The sequence below is a fragment of the Lithobates pipiens genome, unplaced genomic scaffold (assembly GCF_037356315.1).
Source record: "Lithobates pipiens isolate NorthernLeopardFrog02 unplaced genomic scaffold, aLitPip1_a1.2 Scaffold_19, whole genome shotgun sequence".
In the NCBI taxonomy this organism is placed as follows: domain Eukaryota; kingdom Metazoa; phylum Chordata; class Amphibia; order Anura; family Ranidae; genus Lithobates; species Lithobates pipiens.
Window position 1 is genome coordinate 267342239 of NW_027507764.1, and position 17972 is coordinate 267360210.

The 17972-nt window shown below is 42.1% G+C and overlaps 10 long non-coding RNA genes across 10 annotated transcripts; 6 read left to right on the plus strand and 4 right to left on the minus strand.

Annotated features, from left to right (window-relative positions):
- Positions 1 to 1684: 1684 nt before the first annotated feature.
- LOC143998277 (uncharacterized) lies at positions 1685 to 2899 on the minus strand. Its single transcript, XR_013277817.1, has 3 exons — positions 2651 to 2899; positions 2194 to 2370; positions 1685 to 2108 (listed from the first exon to the last, which is right to left on the minus strand). It is a non-coding gene; the product is annotated as an uncharacterized LOC143998277 (long non-coding RNA).
- Positions 2900 to 3440: 541 nt separating this feature from the next.
- Positions 3441 to 4655, minus strand: LOC143998278 (uncharacterized). The gene is made up of 3 exons (XR_013277818.1): positions 4407 to 4655; positions 3950 to 4126; positions 3441 to 3864 (listed from the first exon to the last, which is right to left on the minus strand). It is a non-coding gene; the product is annotated as an uncharacterized LOC143998278 (long non-coding RNA).
- An 870-nt stretch (positions 4656 to 5525) lies between these two features.
- On the minus strand, positions 5526 to 6412 carry LOC143998279 (uncharacterized). The gene is made up of 3 exons (XR_013277819.1): positions 6164 to 6412; positions 5707 to 5883; positions 5526 to 5621 (listed from the first exon to the last, which is right to left on the minus strand). It is a non-coding gene; the product is annotated as an uncharacterized LOC143998279 (long non-coding RNA).
- Positions 6413 to 6956: 544 nt separating this feature from the next.
- LOC143998280 (uncharacterized) lies at positions 6957 to 7673 on the minus strand. The gene is made up of 2 exons (XR_013277820.1): positions 7466 to 7673; positions 6957 to 7380 (listed from the first exon to the last, which is right to left on the minus strand). It is a non-coding gene; the product is annotated as an uncharacterized LOC143998280 (long non-coding RNA).
- Positions 7674 to 7908: 235 nt separating this feature from the next.
- On the plus strand, positions 7909 to 8987 carry LOC143998281 (uncharacterized). Its single transcript, XR_013277821.1, has 3 exons — positions 7909 to 8021; positions 8302 to 8478; positions 8564 to 8987. It is a non-coding gene; the product is annotated as an uncharacterized LOC143998281 (long non-coding RNA).
- Positions 8988 to 9530: 543 nt separating this feature from the next.
- LOC143998282 (uncharacterized) lies at positions 9531 to 10743 on the plus strand. The gene is made up of 3 exons (XR_013277822.1): positions 9531 to 9777; positions 10058 to 10234; positions 10320 to 10743. It is a non-coding gene; the product is annotated as an uncharacterized LOC143998282 (long non-coding RNA).
- Positions 10744 to 11285: 542 nt separating this feature from the next.
- LOC143998283 (uncharacterized) lies at positions 11286 to 12191 on the plus strand. The gene is made up of 3 exons (XR_013277823.1): positions 11286 to 11532; positions 11813 to 11989; positions 12075 to 12191. It is a non-coding gene; the product is annotated as an uncharacterized LOC143998283 (long non-coding RNA).
- An 855-nt stretch (positions 12192 to 13046) lies between these two features.
- On the plus strand, positions 13047 to 14252 carry LOC143998284 (uncharacterized). Its single transcript, XR_013277824.1, has 3 exons — positions 13047 to 13286; positions 13567 to 13743; positions 13829 to 14252. It is a non-coding gene; the product is annotated as an uncharacterized LOC143998284 (long non-coding RNA).
- Positions 14253 to 14793: 541 nt separating this feature from the next.
- On the plus strand, positions 14794 to 16006 carry LOC143998286 (uncharacterized). Its single transcript, XR_013277825.1, has 3 exons — positions 14794 to 15040; positions 15321 to 15497; positions 15583 to 16006. It is a non-coding gene; the product is annotated as an uncharacterized LOC143998286 (long non-coding RNA).
- A 545-nt stretch (positions 16007 to 16551) lies between these two features.
- On the plus strand, positions 16552 to 17764 carry LOC143998287 (uncharacterized). Its single transcript, XR_013277826.1, has 3 exons — positions 16552 to 16798; positions 17079 to 17255; positions 17341 to 17764. It is a non-coding gene; the product is annotated as an uncharacterized LOC143998287 (long non-coding RNA).
- Positions 17765 to 17972: the final 208 nt, after the last annotated feature.

The following is a 17972-nucleotide window of genomic DNA, read 5'->3' on the forward strand; positions in this document are numbered from 1 at the left end:
ATTAAATCGTTGGAGGGTGTTAAGTACAAAGATGGCCTTCTTTTGATCACAGCGGATGTTTCCACAATGTATATGTCCATTCCACACAACTTGGGCCTTGAGGCGGTTGAGTTGGCATTGTCCAGGGACTCCACCCTACCTACCCCTGATTCATAGCAACTTCATTATGGAGCTATTGCACTTTGTCACTGGACACAACTACGTCTGGTTTTAGAGTGTGTTTTATTCTGAAATCAAGGGGGTAGCCATGGGGGCTAAAAATGCCCCCAGTTTGGCTAATCTATTTATGGCCCAATGGGAGGAGGATGTTGTCTATGCCCCCAAGAGACCGTAGTTGATCCTGTGGGCCAAGTACATAGATGACATCCTTCTCCTCTGGAGGGGTGATACAGAGTCCCGTGAGAGCTTTATGATTGCATTGAACAACAATGGTCATGGTATAACCCTGAAATAACACACTTTAAGCCAACTGATAGAAATGGGTATATCCCAGTGGACAGCTGTCACCACAGCCAGTGGTTGAAGTATGTTCCTGGGGGCCAGTTTCTCCACCTTTAGACAGAATTGTACCAATGTCAGCGATTTTTTTGTTACAATACCAGACTATAAAGGTGAGATTTTTGGAGAAGAGATACAGAGCCAATGAACTGTATGCGGACAGTTAAGCGGTCACTCAAGTAGAACGAACTTCCCTTTTGGATGATCGTCCTACAGCAGTAAAGGACAATAAATTCAAGTGTTTTTTCACCTCTTACTCTACACAACATAGAGAGATCAAAAAGATTTTAAACAGACACTGGAAAATCTTGCTGAATGAGCAGGCTGGCATCATCTTTTGGGGTGCCCACTCCATTCAGGGTGAGATTGCCCCTAACACCTTGGACCCCCCACATGCAGTTTCCTTTTTTTCAGGATTGCAAGGGCTATTTTTCATGCAGGAAGTGCAATGTGTGTTTACACAATGTATGTGGTAGACATAAATCTACCACTTTTGTTTCTGTGGTCACTATGCAGAGCTATAACATAAAGCACTTCACCACATGTGCCACTAAGTTTATAGTGTACTTGATCACATGCCCATGCAAAAAGCAATATGTGGGTCATACGATTAGGACTTAGTATATGAATGGGGACCTTGTATTGTGGGCTCCTTGAGGGTAGGGACCAATGTGAGTGTGTAATGTACAAGGATAGGAACAATTGTTGACACTCGCTCAGGTTGAACTGGGTGGACTGGTGTCTTTATTCACCCTTACTAACTATGTAACTATGTAAATATGACTTTTTCCATCAGAGTCAACAAACACATATCCAAGATAAAACAAGGTTGCATCAAGCACAGTGTTACACGCCATTATTTGGAACACCATAATAGAGATCCTAATGGCACACAATTTCAGATAATAAATAAGTTTGTTCCCCATTGAAGGGGTGATTCGTGCCTCAGGGGGGTGTCGCGGCTCGAGACGTATTGTATTTTTGAGCTCAAGTGTTACTCGCCCCATGGCATATTTCATTAACCAGGTTTCATTTGTGCTCCCAGTTCATTCGTGGCTTGGGATGCTCCCCTGTGGTTTATATCATCCAACCATGGGCTAGCCAGTATAGTGTGGTTGATTATAAAGCCAGTTATCTCGGATTATAAGATATAGAATTAAAAACAAGAGCTAAACGGGACTTTAAATGAAGTACGGGGTCTTTTATTGAAAAAAAAGGAGAAATATTGTTATGCGATTATATGATGCGACAAAATTACATGTATATTAAAGAGGTGCATAGACAGACACATTATTAACATTGACATTTTGTTTTATATAATCTTACTGACCAATACAGAGTAGGTTATAAAAGCGCACCTCCATTATATACATAAGACAACCAAATATGGAAATAAATTAAACAAATAATACAATGTAGGCAACAACTTTGAATCTATGACTTCTTGGTTGTTGCAGTGGATTAGTAAAGAAAAAAAACAACAACATAGTTGATGCGATTTTACAAGGATTGATGCTAGTTGAAATTGGGGTACCAAAATACACAGCGATTATTGGCTCTACGCGTTTCGCGGCTTACTACCGCTCGTCAGGAGCAAGCTCGTGATTGGTCTGAAAATACAGAGTAGTGGTAAATTAATATTTGCAATGATGGAACATGGGGAGATTGAAATACCCCTACCTAGTGGTCACTTACACATAGCCATGCAGTCAAAAGTGCAGCGCCGAAAGCCTAGGCACCCAAAGCGATGATACGGGAGTTGAGGAGGCCCATCCAAGGGCGAGGAGGCCCACAGAATGCACACACAGGCAACCACCGGGACAACAAGGGCGTTTGGTAAGTGAAAACGAATATGGAAATATAAAACTGAGCCTAATGGGTGAAAAAATGCATAGTAAGAAGTACAGATAATCTGAGAATTGTGAAAGAAAAATGCGTTGAAAAAAGAAAATGTTGGGGTGGATGTGTGATAAGTGTAGGAGAGGGTTAGCGTGGGAAAAGGGGGGAGGGGGAAGAGGGCGGAAGAAAAAAGGGAAGGAGGGGGAAAGTGGCTGTGTGTGACATGACCCAGTATGAATACCAGGTGACAGAGTGAGTAGTAACAGAAAAAAGTAAAGAAAGAGGGACATATGGATTGATTGTGCAAAAATACCTTTTGTGTGGAAAAAACGCGAAAAGAGGTGACAGTGTATGGTAGGTGAATGGCCCCAGTTGTTCCGGTCCCGCCTGCCGCCAACCATGGACACAGCCAAACCGCCGTATGGGGGCCCCCAGCGTCACACACTCAAGGACACCAAATGGAAGAGTGAGCAACGCCAGACCCGGGATATATACACACTCCGAGTCAGCGTCCACACCCACACTCCAGGTGAAATGAGGATGTAAATCAACCTAGCCTGAAAGGCGGCACCCATAATAGTGATGCCGTACAAACGGTGGTGAAAATGTGACGCCGATACGCAGTGGGTGAACGCGCCCCGCCTCCCAGCCAAGAAAAAAAAAAAAAAAAAAAAAAATTCTTGGATGAGGAGGACGGAGGGCGTCCCCCAGTGCGCATCGCAACTCCCGATCATGACAAAAAGGAATGCAGCAGTGCAGACGACACCAACACCACCCGACTGCATAGGTGCGTCAAGGACCTAATAGTGCAAAAAAAAAATTTTTTTTTTTTTAAAAAAGATTTTGGAAAAAAAACAATAGAAGCTGCTAAATCTAAAACAATGATGAATAATAAGATACTAAAAACAATATGGTCCAAAAAGGAAAACAAATAAACATTGGCTTAAGTATACAAGACACCCGTCTTCCATCCCTTATATCAAATAGTAACATGATGGGAAAAGGGGAGGGGGAAATTTTGGGACTTTAAATGAGGTCATAGCCTCCATCCCTATCAGATATAAGATATAGAATTAAAAACAAGAGCTAAACGGGACTTTAAATGAAGTACGGGGTCTTTTATTGAAAAAAAAGGAGAAATATTGTTATGCGATTATATGATGCGACAAAATTACATGTATATTAAAGAGGTGCATAGACAGACACATTATTAACATTGACATTTTGTTTTATATAATCTTACTGACCAATACAGAGTAGGTTATAAAAGCGCACCTCCATTATATACATAAGACAACCAAATATGGAAATAAATTAAACAAATAATACAATGTAGGCAACAACTTTGAATCTATGACTTCTTGGTTGTTGCAGTGGATTAGTAAAGAAAAAAAACAACAACATAGTTGATGCGATTTTACAAGGATTGATGCTAGTTGAAATTGGGGTACCAAAATACACAGCGATTATTGGCTCTACGCGTTTCGCGGCTTACTACCGCTCGTCAGGAGCAAGCTCGTGATTGGTCTGAAAATACAGAGTAGTGGTAAATTAATATTTGCAATGATGGAACATGGGGAGATTGAAATACCCCTACCTAGTGGTCACTTACACATAGCCATGCAGTCAAAAGTGCAGCGCCGAAAGCCTAGGCACCCAAAGCGATGATACGGGAGTTGAGGAGGCCCATCCAAGGGCGAGGAGGCCCACAGAATGCACACACAGGCAACCACCGGGACAACAAGGGCGTTTGGTAAGTGAAAACGAATATGGAAATATAAAACTGAGCCTAATGGGTGAAAAAATGCATAGTAAGAAGTACAGATAATCTGAGAATTGTGAAAGAAAAATGCGTTGAAAAAAGAAAATGTTGGGGTGGATGTGTGATAAGTGTAGGAGAGGGTTAGCGTGGGAAAAGGGGGGAGGGGGAAGAGGGCGGAAGAAAAAAGGGAAGGAGGGGGAAAGTGGCTGTGTGTGACATGACCCAGTATGAATACCAGGTGACAGAGTGAGTAGTAACAGAAAAAAGTAAAGAAAGAGGGACATATGGATTGATTGTGCAAAAATACCTTTTGTGTGGAAAAAACGCGAAAAGAGGTGACAGTGTATGGTAGGTGAATGGCCCCAGTTGTTCCGGTCCCGCCTGCCGCCAACCATGGACACAGCCAAACCGCCGTATGGGGGCCCCCAGCGTCACACACTCAAGGACACCAAATGGAAGAGTGAGCAACGCCAGACCCGGGATATATACACACTCCGAGTCAGCGTCCACACCCACACTCCAGGTGAAATGAGGATGTAAATCAACCTAGCCTGAAAGGCGGCACCCATAATAGTGATGCCGTACAAACGGTGGTGAAAATGTGACGCCGATACGCAGTGGGTGAACGCGCCCCGCCTCCCAGCCAAGAAAAAAAAAAAAAAAAAAAAAAATTCTTGGATGAGGAGGACGGAGGGCGTCCCCCAGTGCGCATCGCAACTCCCGATCATGACAAAAAGGAATGCAGCAGTGCAGACGACACCAACACCACCCGACTGCATAGGTGCGTCAAGGACCTAATAGTGCAAAAAAAAAATTTTTTTTTTTTTTAAAAAAGATTTTGGAAAAAAAACAATAGAAGCTGCTAAATCTAAAACAATGATGAATAATAAGATACTAAAAACAATATGGTCCAAAAAGGAAAACAAATAAACATTGGCTTAAGTATACAAGACACCCGTCTTCCATCCCTTATATCAAATAGTAACATGATGGGAAAAGGGGAGGGGGAAATTTTGGGACTTTAAATGAGGTCATAGCCTCCATCCCTATCAGATATAAGATATAGAATTAAAAACAAGAGCTAAACGGGACTTTAAATGAAGTACGGGGTCTTTTATTGAAAAAAAAGGAGAAATATTGTTATGCGATTATATGATGCGACAAAATTACATGTATATTAAAGAGGTGCATAGACAGACACATTATTAACATTGACATTTTGTTTTATATAATCTTACTGACCAATACAGAGTAGGTTATAAAAGCGCACCTCCATTATATACATAAGACAACCAAATATGGAAATAAATTAAACAAATAATACAATGTAGGCAACAACTTTGAATCTATGACTTCTTGGTTGTTGCAGTGGATTAGTAAAGAAAAAAAACAACAACATAGTTGATGCGATTTTACAGGGATTGATGCTAGTTGAAATTGGGGTACCAAAATACACAGCGATTATTGGCTCTACGCGTTTCGCGGCTTACTACCGCTCGTCAGGAGCAAGCTCGTGATTGGTCTGAAAATACAGAGTAGTGGTAAATTAATATTTGCAATGATGGAACATGGGGAGATTGAAATACCCCTACCTAGTGGTCACTTACACATAGCCATGCAGTCAAAAGTGCAGCGCCGAAAGCCTAGGCACCCAAAGCGATGATACGGGAGTTGAGGAGGCCCATCCAAGGGCGAGGAGGCCCACAGAATGCACACACAGGCAACCACCGGGACAACAAGGGCGTTTGGTAAGTGAAAACGAATATGGAAATATAAAACTGAGCCTAATGGGTGAAAAAATGCATAGTAAGAAGTACAGATAATCTGAGAATTGTGAAAGAAAAATGCGTTGAAAAAAGAAAATGTTGGGGTGGATGTGTGATAAGTGTAGGAGAGGGTTAGCGTGGGAAAAGGGGGGAGGGGGAAGAGGGCGGAAGAAAAAAGGGAAGGAGGGGGAAAGTGGCTGTGTGTGACATGACCCAGTATGAATACCAGGTGACAGAGTGAGTAGTAACAGAAAAAAGTAAAGAAAGAGGGACATATGGATTGATTGTGCAAAAATACCTTTTGTGTGGAAAAAACGCGAAAAGAGGTGACAGTGTATGGTAGGTGAATGGCCCCAGTTGTTCCGGTCCCGCCTGCCGCCAACCATGGACACAGCCAAACCGCCGTATGGGGGCCCCCAGCGTCACACACTCAAGGACACCAAATGGAAGAGTGAGCAACGCCAGACCCGGGATATATACACACTCCGAGTCAGCGTCCACACCCACACTCCAGGTGAAATGAGGATGTAAATCAACCTAGCCTGAAAGGCGGCACCCATAATAGTGATGCCGTACAAACGGTGGTGAAAATGTGACGCCGATACGCAGTGGGTGAACGCGCCCCGCCTCCCAGCCAAGAAAAAAAAAAAAAAAAAAAAAAAATTCTTGGATGAGGAGGACGGAGGGCGTCCCCCAGTGCGCATCGCAACTCCCGATCATGACAAAAAGGAATGCAGCAGTGCAGACGACACCAACACCACCCGACTGCATAGGTGCGTCAAGGACCTAATAGTGCAAAAAAAAAATTTTTTTTTTTTTTTAAAAAAGATTTTGGAAAAAAAACAATAGAAGCTGCTAAATCTAAAACAATGATGAATAATAAGATACTAAAAACAATATGGTCCAAAAAGGAAAACAAATAAACATTGGCTTAAGTATACAAGACACCCGTCTTCCATCCCTTATATCAAATAGTAACATGATGGGAAAAGGGGAGGGGGAAATTTTGGGACTTTAAATGAGGTCATAGCCTCCATCCCTATCAGATATAAGATATAGAATTAAAAACAAGAGCTAAACGGGACTTTAAATGAAGTACGGGGTCTTTTATTGAAAAAAAAGGAGAAATATTGTTATGCGATTATATGATGCGACAAAATTACATGTATATTAAAGAGGTGCATAGACAGACACATTATTAACATTGACATTTTGTTTTATATAATCTTACTGACCAATACAGAGTAGGTTATAAAAGCGCACCTCCATTATATACATAAGACAACCAAATATGGAAATAAATTAAACAAATAATACAATGTAGGCAACAACTTTGAATCTATGACTTCTTGGTTGTTGCAGTGGATTAGTAAAGAAAAAAAACAACAACATAGTTGATGCGATTTTACAAGGATTGATGCTAGTTGAAATTGGGGTACCAAAATACACAGCGATTATTGGCTCTACGCGTTTCGCGGCTTACTACCGCTCGTCAGGAGCAAGCTCGTGATTGGTCTGAAAATACAGAGTAGTGGTAAATTAATATTTGCAATGATGGAACATGGGGAGATTGAAATACCCCTACCTAGTGGTCACTTACACATAGCCATGCAGTCAAAAGTGCAGCGCCGAAAGCCTAGGCACCCAAAGCGATGATACGGGAGTTGAGGAGGCCCATCCAAGGGCGAGGAGGCCCACAGAATGCACACACAGGCAACCACCGGGACAACAAGGGCGTTTGGTAAGTGAAAACGAATATGGAAATATAAAACTGAGCCTAATGGGTGAAAAAATGCATAGTAAGAAGTACAGATAATTGGCTGGGAGGCGGGGCGCGTTCACCCACTGCGTATCGGCGTCACATTTTCACCACCGTTTGTACGGCATCACTATTATGGGTGCCGCCTTTCAGGCTAGGTTGATTTACATCCTCATTTCACCTGGAGTGTGGGTGTGGACGCTGACTCGGAGTGTGTATATATCCCGGGTCTGGCGTTGCTCACTCTTCCATTTGGTGTCCTTGAGTGTGTGACGCTGGGGGCCCCCATACGTCGGTTTGGCTGTGTCCATGGTTGGCGGCAGGCGGGACCGGAACAACTGGGGCCATTCACCTACCATACACTGTCACCTCTTTTCGCGTTTTTTCCACACAAAAGGTATTTTTGCACAATCAATCCATATGTCCCTCTTTCTTTACTTTTTTCTGTTACTACTCACTCTGTCACCTGGTATTCATACTGGGTCATGTCACACACAGCCACTTTCCCCCTCCTTCCCTTTTTTCTTCCGCCCTCTTCCCCCTCCCCCCTTTTCCCACGCTAACCCTCTCCTACACTTATCACACATCCACCCCAACATTTTCTTTTTTCAACGCATTTTTCTTTCACAATTCTCAGATTATCTGTACTTCTTACTATGCATTTTTTCACCCATTAGGCTCAGTTTTATATTTCCATATTCGTTTTCACTTACCAAACGCCCTTGTTGTCCCGGTGGTTGCCTGTGTGTGCATTCTGTGGGCCTCCTCGCCCTTGGATGGGCCTCCTCAACTCCCGTATCATCGCTTTGGGTGCCTAGGCTTTCGGCGCTGCACTTTTGACTGCATGGCTATGTGTAAGTGACCACTAGGTAGGGGTATTTCAATCTCCCCATGTTCCATCATTGCAAATATTAATTTACCACTACTCTGTATTTTCAGACCAATCACGAGCTTGCTCCTGACGAGCGGTAGTAAGCCGCGAAACGCGTAGAGCCAATAATCGCTGTGTATTTTGGTACCCCAATTTCAACTAGCATCAATCCTTGTAAAATCGCATCAACTATGTTGTTGTTTTTTTTCTTTACTAATCCACTGCAACAACCAAGAAGTCATAGATTCAAAGTTGTTGCCTACATTGTATTATTTGTTTAATTTATTTCCATATTTGGTTGTCTTATGTATATAATGGAGGTGCGCTTTTATAACCTACTCTGTATTGGTCAGTAAGATTATATAAAACAAAATGTCAATGTTAATAATGTGTCTGTCTATGCACCTCTTTAATATACATGTAATTTTGTCGCATCATATAATCGCATAACAATATTTCTCCTTTTTTTTCAATAAAAGACCCCGTACTTCATTTAAAGTCCCGTTTAGCTCTTGTTTTTAATTCTATATCTTATATCTGATAGGGATGGAGGCTATGACCTCATTTAAAGTCCCAAAATTTCCCCCTCCCCTTTTCCCATCATGTTACTATTTGATATAAGGGATGGAAGACGGGTGTCTTGTATACTTAAGCCAATGTTTATTTGTTTTCCTTTTTGGACCATATTGTTTTTAGTATCTTATTATTCATCATTGTTTTAGATTTAGCAGCTTCTATTGTTTTTTTTCCAAAATCTTTTTTAAAAAAAAAAAATTTTTTTTTTGCACTATTAGGTCCTTGACGCACCTATGCAGTCGGGTGGTGTTGGTGTCGTCTGCACTGCTGCATTCCTTTTTGTCATGATCGGGAGTTGCGATGCGCACTGGGGGACGCCCTCCGTCCTCCTCATCCAAGAATTTTTTTTTTTTTTTTTTTTTTTTCTTGGCTGGGAGGCGGGGCGCGTTCACCCACTGCGTATCGGCGTCACATTTTCACCACCGTTTGTACGGCATCACTATTATGGGTGCCGCCTTTCAGGCTAGGTTGATTTACATCCTCATTTCACCTGGAGTGTGGGTGTGGACGCTGACTCGGAGTGTGTATATATCCCGGGTCTGGCGTTGCTCACTCTTCCATTTGGTGTCCTTGAGTGTGTGACGCTGGGGGCCCCCATACGGCGGTTTGGCTGTGTCCATGGTTGGCGGCAGGCGGGACCGGAACAACTGGGGCCATTCACCTACCATACACTGTCACCTCTTTTCGCGTTTTTTCCACACAAAAGGTATTTTTGCACAATCAATCCATATGTCCCTCTTTCTTTACTTTTTTCTGTTACTACTCACTCTGTCACCTGGTATTCATACTGGGTCATGTCACACACAGCCACTTTCCCCCTCCTTCCCTTTTTTCTTCCGCCCTCTTCCCCCTCCCCCCTTTTCCCACGCTAACCCTCTCCTACACTTATCACACATCCACCCCAACATTTTCTTTTTTCAACGCATTTTTCTTTCACAATTCTCAGATTATCTGTACTTCTTACTATGCATTTTTTCACCCATTAGGCTCAGTTTTATATTTCCATATTCGTTTTCACTTACCAAACGCCCTTGTTGTCCCGGTGGTTGCCTGTGTGTGCATTCTGTGGGCCTCCTCGCCCTTGGATGGGCCTCCTCAACTCCCGTATCATCGCTTTGGGTGCCTAGGCTTTCGGCGCTGCACTTTTGACTGCATGGCTATGTGTAAGTGACCACTAGGTAGGGGTATTTCAATCTCCCCATGTTCCATCATTGCAAATATTAATTTACCACTACTCTGTATTTTCAGACCAATCACGAGCTTGCTCCTGACGAGCGGTAGTAAGCCGCGAAACGCGTAGAGCCAATAATCGCTGTGTATTTTGGTACCCCAATTTCAACTAGCATCAATCCTTGTAAAATCGCATCAACTATGTTGTTGTTTTTTTTCTTTACTAATCCACTGCAACAACCAAGAAGTCATAGATTCAAAGTTGTTGCCTACATTGTATTATTTGTTTAATTTATTTCCATATTTGGTTGTCTTATGTATATAATGGAGGTGCGCTTTTATAACCTACTCTGTATTGGTCAGTAAGATTATATAAAACAAAATGTCAATGTTAATAATGTGTCTGTCTATGCACCTCTTTAATATACATGTAATTTTGTCGCATCATATAATCGCATAACAATATTTCTCCTTTTTTTTCAATAAAAGACCCCGTACTTCATTTAAAGTCCCGTTTAGCTCTTGTTTTTAATTCTATATCTTATATCTGATAGGGATGGAGGCTATGACCTCATTTAAAGTCCCAAAATTTCCCCCTCCCCTTTTCCCATCATGTTACTATTTGATATAAGGGATGGAAGACGGGTGTCTTGTATACTTAAGCCAATGTTTATTTGTTTTCCTTTTTGGACCATATTGTTTTTAGTATCTTATTATTCATCATTGTTTTAGATTTAGCAGCTTCTATTGTTTTTTTTCCAAAATCTTTTTTAAAAAAAAAAAAATTTTTTTTTTGCACTATTAGGTCCTTGACGCACCTATGCAGTCGGGTGGTGTTGGTGTCGTCTGCACTGCTGCATTCCTTTTTGTCATGATCGGGAGTTGCGATGCGCACTGGGGGACGCCCTCCGTCCTCCTCATCCAAGAATTTTTTTTTTTTTTTTTTTTTTCTTGGCTGGGAGGCGGGGCGCGTTCACCCACTGCGTATCGGCGTCACATTTTCACCACCGTTTGTACGGCATCACTATTATGGGTGCCGCCTTTCAGGCTAGGTTGATTTACATCCTCATTTCACCTGGAGTGTGGGTGTGGACGCTGACTCGGAGTGTGTATATATCCCGGGTCTGGCGTTGCTCACTCTTCCATTTGGTGTCCTTGAGTGTGTGACGCTGGGGGCCCCCATACGGCGGTTTGGCTGTGTCCATGGTTGGCGGCAGGCGGGACCGGAACAACTGGGGCCATTCACCTACCATACACTGTCACCTCTTTTCGCGTTTTTTCCACACAAAAGGTATTTTTGCACAATCAATCCATATGTCCCTCTTTCTTTACTTTTTTCTGTTACTACTCACTCTGTCACCTGGTATTCATACTGGGTCATGTCACACACAGCCACTTTCCCCCTCCTTCCCTTTTTTCTTCCGCCCTCTTCCCCCTCCCCCCTTTTCCCACGCTAACCCTCTCCTACACTTATCACACATCCACCCCAACATTTTCTTTTTTCAACGCATTTTTCTTTCACAATTCTCAGATTATCTGTACTTCTTACTATGCATTTTTTCACCCATTAGGCTCAGTTTTATATTTCCATATTCGTTTTCACTTACCAAACGCCCTTGTTGTCCCGGTGGTTGCCTGTGTGTGCATTCTGTGGGCCTCCTCGCCCTTGGATGGGCCTCCTCAACTCCCGTATCATCGCTTTGGGTGCCTAGGCTTTCGGCGCTGCACTTTTGACTGCATGGCTATGTGTAAGTGACCACTAGGTAGGGGTATTTCAATCTCCCCATGTTCCATCATTGCAAATATTAATTTACCACTACTCTGTATTTTCAGACCAATCACGAGCTTGCTCCTGACGAGCGGTAGTAAGCCGCGAAACGCGTAGAGCCAATAATCGCTGTGTATTTTGGTACCCCAATTTCAACTAGCATCAATCCTTGTAAAATCGCATCAACTATGTTGTTTTTTTTCTTTACTAATCCACTGCAACAACCAAGAAGTCATAGATTCAAAGTTGTTGCCTACATTGTATTATTTGTTTAATTTATTTCCATATTTGGTTGTCTTATGTATATAATGGAGGTGCGCTTTTATAACCTACTCTGTATTGGTCAGTAAGATTATATAAAACAAAATGTCAATGTTAATAATGTGTCTGTCTATGCACCTCTTTAATATACATGTAATTTTGTCGCATCATATAATCGCATAACAATATTTCTCCTTTTTTTTCAATAAAAGACCCCGTACTTCATTTAAAGTCCCGTTTAGCTCTTGTTTTTAATTCTATATCTTATATCTGATAGGGATGGAGGCTATGACCTCATTTAAAGTCCCAAAATTTCCCCCTCCCCTTTTCCCATCATGTTACTATTTGATATAAGGGATGGAAGACGGGTGTCTTGTATACTTAAGCCAATGTTTATTTGTTTTCCTTTTTGGACCATATTGTTTTTAGTATCTTATTATTCATCATTGTTTTAGATTTAGCAGCTTCTATTGTTTTTTTTCCAAAATCTTTTTTAAAAAAAAAAAAATTTTTTTTTTTGCACTATTAGGTCCTTGACGCACCTATGCAGTCGGGTGGTGTTGGTGTCGTCTGCACTGCTGCATTCCTTTTTGTCATGATCGGGAGTTGCGATGCGCACTGGGGGACGCCCTCCGTCCTCCTCATCCAAGAATTTTTTTTTTTTTTTTTTTTTTTCTTGGCTGGGAGGCGGGGCGCGTTCACCCACTGCGTATCGGCGTCACATTTTCACCACCGTTTGTACGGCATCACTATTATGGGTGCCGCCTTTCAGGCTAGGTTGATTTACATCCTCATTTCACCTGGAGTGTGGGTGTGGACGCTGACTCGGAGTGTGTATATATCCCGGGTCTGGCGTTGCTCACTCTTCCATTTGGTGTCCTTGAGTGTGTGACGCTGGGGGCCCCCATACGGCGGTTTGGCTGTGTCCATGGTTGGCGGCAGGCGGGACCGGAACAACTGGGGCCATTCACCTACCATACACTGTCACCTCTTTTCGCGTTTTTTCCACACAAAAGGTATTTTTGCACAATCAATCCATATGTCCCTCTTTCTTTACTTTTTTCTGTTACTACTCACTCTGTCACCTGGTATTCATACTGGGTCATGTCACACACAGCCACTTTCCCCCTCCTTCCCTTTTTTCTTCCGCCCTCTTCCCCCTCCCCCCTTTTCCCACGCTAACCCTCTCCTACACTTATCACACATCCACCCCAACATTTTCTTTTTTCAACGCATTTTTCTTTCACAATTCTCAGATTATCTGTACTTCTTACTATGCATTTTTTCACCCATTAGGCTCAGTTTTATATTTCCATATTCGTTTTCACTTACCAAACGCCCTTGTTGTCCCGGTGGTTGCCTGTGTGTGCATTCTGTGGGCCTCCTCGCCCTTGGATGGGCCTCCTCAACTCCCGTATCATCGCTTTGGGTGCCTAGGCTTTCGGCGCTGCACTTTTGACTGCATGGCTATGTGTAAGTGACCACTAGGTAGGGGTATTTCAATCTCCCCATGTTCCATCATTGCAAATATTAATTTACCACTACTCTGTATTTTCAGACCAATCACGAGCTTGCTCCTGACGAGCGGTAGTAAGCCGCGAAACGCGTAGAGCCAATAATCGCTGTGTATTTTGGTACCCCAATTTCAACTAGCATCAATCCTTGTAAAATCGCATCAACTATGTTGTTGTTTTTTTTCTTTACTAATCCACTGCAACAACCAAGAAGTCATAGATTCAAAGTTGTTGCCTACATTGTATTATTTGTTTAATTTATTTCCATATTTGGTTGTCTTATGTATATAATGGAGGTGCGCTTTTATAACCTACTCTGTATTGGTCAGTAAGATTATATAAAACAAAATGTCAATGTTAATAATGTGTCTGTCTATGCACCTCTTTAATATACATGTAATTTTGTCGCATCATATAATCGCATAACAATATTTCTCCTTTTTTTTCAATAAAAGACCCCGTACTTCATTTAAAGTCCCGTTTAGCTCTTGTTTTTAATTCTATATCTTATATCTGATAGGGATGGAGGCTATGACCTCATTTAAAGTCCCAAAATTTCCCCCTCCCCTTTTCCCATCATGTTACTATTTGATATAAGGGATGGAAGACGGGTGTCTTGTATACTTAAGCCAATGTTTATTTGTTTTCCTTTTTGGACCATATTGTTTTTAGTATCTTATTATTCATCATTGTTTTAGATTTAGCAGCTTCTATTGTTTTTTTTCCAAAATCTTTTTTAAAAAAAAAAAATTTTTTTTTTGCACTATTAGGTCCTTGACGCACCTATGCAGTCGGGTGGTGTTGGTGTCGTCTGCACTGCTGCATTCCTTTTTGTCATGATCGGGAGTTGCGATGCGCACTGGGGGACGCCCTCCGTCCTCCTCATCCAAGAATTTTTTTTTTTTTTTTTTTTTTCTTGGCTGGGAGGCGGGGCGCGTTCACCCACTGCGTATCGGCGTCACATTTTCACCACCGTTTGTACGGCATCACTATTATGGGTGCCGCCTTTCAGGCTAGGTTGATTTACATCCTCATTTCACCTGGAGTGTGGGTGTGGACGCTGACTCGGAGTGTGTATATATCCCGGGTCTGGCGTTGCTCACTCTTCCATTTGGTGTCCTTGAGTGTGTGACGCTGGGGGCCCCCATACGGCGGTTTGGCTGTGTCCATGGTTGGCGGCAGGCGGGACCGGAACAACTGGGGCCATTCACCTACCATACACTGTCACCTCTTTTCGCGTTTTTTCCACACAAAAGGTATTTTTGCACAATCAATCCATATGTCCCTCTTTCTTTACTTTTTTCTGTTACTACTCACTCTGTCACCTGGTATTCATACTGGGTCATGTCACACACAGCCACTTTCCCCCTCCTTCCCTTTTTTCTTCCGCCCTCTTCCCCCTCCCCCCTTTTCCCACGCTAACCCTCTCCTACACTTATCACACATCCACCCCAACATTTTCTTTTTTCAACGCATTTTTCTTTCACAATTCTCAGATTATCTGTACTTCTTACTATGCATTTTTTCACCCATTAGGCTCAGTTTTATATTTCCATATTCGTTTTCACTTACCAAACGCCCTTGTTGTCCCGGTGGTTGCCTGTGTGTGCATTCTGTGGGCCTCCTCGCCCTTGGATGGGCCTCCTCAACTCCCGTATCATCGCTTTGGGTGCCTAGGCTTTCGGCGCTGCACTTTTGACTGCATGGCTATGTGTAAGTGACCACTAGGTAGGGGTATTTCAATCTCCCCATGTTCCATCATTGCAAATATTAATTTACCACTACTCTGTATTTTCAGACCAATCACGAGCTTGCTCCTGACGAGCGGTAGTAAGCCGCGAAACGCGTAGAGCCAATAATCGCTGTGTATTTTGGTACCCCAATTTCAACTAGCATCAATCCTTGTAAAATCGCATCAACTATGTTGTTGTTTTTTTTCTTTACTAATCCACTGCAACAACCAAGAAGTCATAGATTCAAAGTTGTTGCCTACATTGTATTATTTGTTTAATTTATTTCCATATTTGGTTGTCTTATGTATATAATGGAGGTGCGCTTTTATAACCTACTCTGTATTGGTCAGTAAGATTATATAAAACAAAATGTCAATGTTAATAATGTGTCTGTCTATGCACCTCTTTAATATACATGTAATTTTGTCGCATCATATAATCGCATAACAATATTTCTCCTTTTTTTTCAATAAAAGACCCCGTACTTCATTTAAAGTCCCGTTTAGCTCTTGTTTTTAATTCTATATCTTATATCTGATAGGGATGGAGGCTATGACCTCATTTAAAGTCCCAAAATTTCCCCCTCCCCTTTTCCCATCATGTTACTATTTGATATAAGGGATGGAAGACGGGTGTCTTGTATACTTAAGCCAATGTTTATTTGTTTTCCTTTTTGGACCATATTGTTTTTAGTATCTTATTATTCATCATTGTTTTAGATTTAGCAGCTTCTATTGTTTTTTTTTCCAAAATCTTTTTTAAAAAAAAAAAAAATTTTTTTTTTGCACTATTAGGTCCTTGACGCACCTATGCAGTCGGGTGGTGTTGGTGTCGTCTGCACTGCTGCATTCCTTTTTGTCATGATCGGGAGTTGCGATGCGCACTGGGGGACGCCCTCCGTCCTCCTCATCCAAGAATTTTTTTTTTTTTTTTTTTTTTTCTTGGCTGGGAGGCGGGGCGCGTTCACCCACTGCGTATCGGCGTCACATTTTCACCACCGTTTGTACGGCATCACTATTATGGGTGCCGCCTTTCAGGCTAGGTTGATTTACATCCTCATTTCACCTGGAGTGTGGGTGTGGACGCTGACTCGGAGTGTGTATATATCCCGGGTCTGGCGTTGCTCACTCTTCCATTTGGTGTCCTTGAGTGTGTGACGCTGGGGGCCCCCATACGGCGGTTTGGCTGTGTCCATGGTTGGCGGCAGGCGGGACCGGAACAACTGGGGCCATTCACCTACCATACACTGTCACCTCTTTTCGCGTTTTTTCCACACAAAAGGTATTTTTGCACAATCAATCCATATGTCCCTCTTTCTTTACTTTTTTCTGTTACTACTCACTCTGTCACCTGGTATTCATACTGGGTCATGTCACACACAGCCACTTTCCCCCTCCTTCCCTTTTTTCTTCCGCCCTCTTCCCCCTCCCCCCTTTTCCCACGCTAACCCTCTCCTACACTTATCACACATCCACCCCAACATTTTCTTTTTTCAACGCATTTTTCTTTCACAATTCTCAGATTATCTGTACTTCTTACTATGCATTTTTTCACCCATTAGGCTCAGTTTTATATTTCCATATTCGTTTTCACTTACCAAACGCCCTTGTTGTCCCGGTGGTTGCCTGTGTGTGCATTCTGTGGGCCTCCTCGCCCTTGGATGGGCCTCCTCAACTCCCGTATCATCGCTTTGGGTGCCTAGGCTTTCGGCGCTGCACTTTTGACTGCATGGCTATGTGTAAGTGACCACTAGGTAGGGGTATTTCAATCTCCCCATGTTCCATCATTGCAAATATTAATTTACCACTACTCTGTATTTTCAGACCAATCACGAGCTTGCTCCTGACGAGCGGTAGTAAGCCGCGAAACGCGTAGAGCCAATAATCGCTGTGTATTTTGGTACCCCAATTTCAACTAGCATCAATCCTTGTAAAATCGCATCAACTATGTTGTTGTTTTTTTTCTTTACTAATCCACTGCAACAACCAAGAAGTCATAGATTCAAAGTTGTTGCCTACATTGTATTATTTGTTTAATTTATTTCCATATTTGGTTGTCTTATGTATATAATGGAGGTGCGCTTTTATAACCTACTCTGTATTGGTCAGTAAGATTATATAAAACAAAATGTCAATGTTAATAATGTGTCTGTCTATGCACCTCTTTAATATACATGTAATTTTGTCGCATCATATAATCGCATAACAATATTTCTCCTTTTTTTTCAATAAAAGACCCCGTACTTCATTTAAAGTCCCGTTTAGCTCTTGTTTTTAATTCTATATCTTATATCTGATAGGGATGGAGGCTATGACCTCATTTAAAGTCCCAAAATTTCCCCCTCCCCTTTTCCCATCATGTTACTATCTCGGATTATGTTTTGTGTTCATTTTCCATTCAGTGTTATGCATTTATATATATGTGAAGTCCGTGATAATTTTTTGATATATGTAAT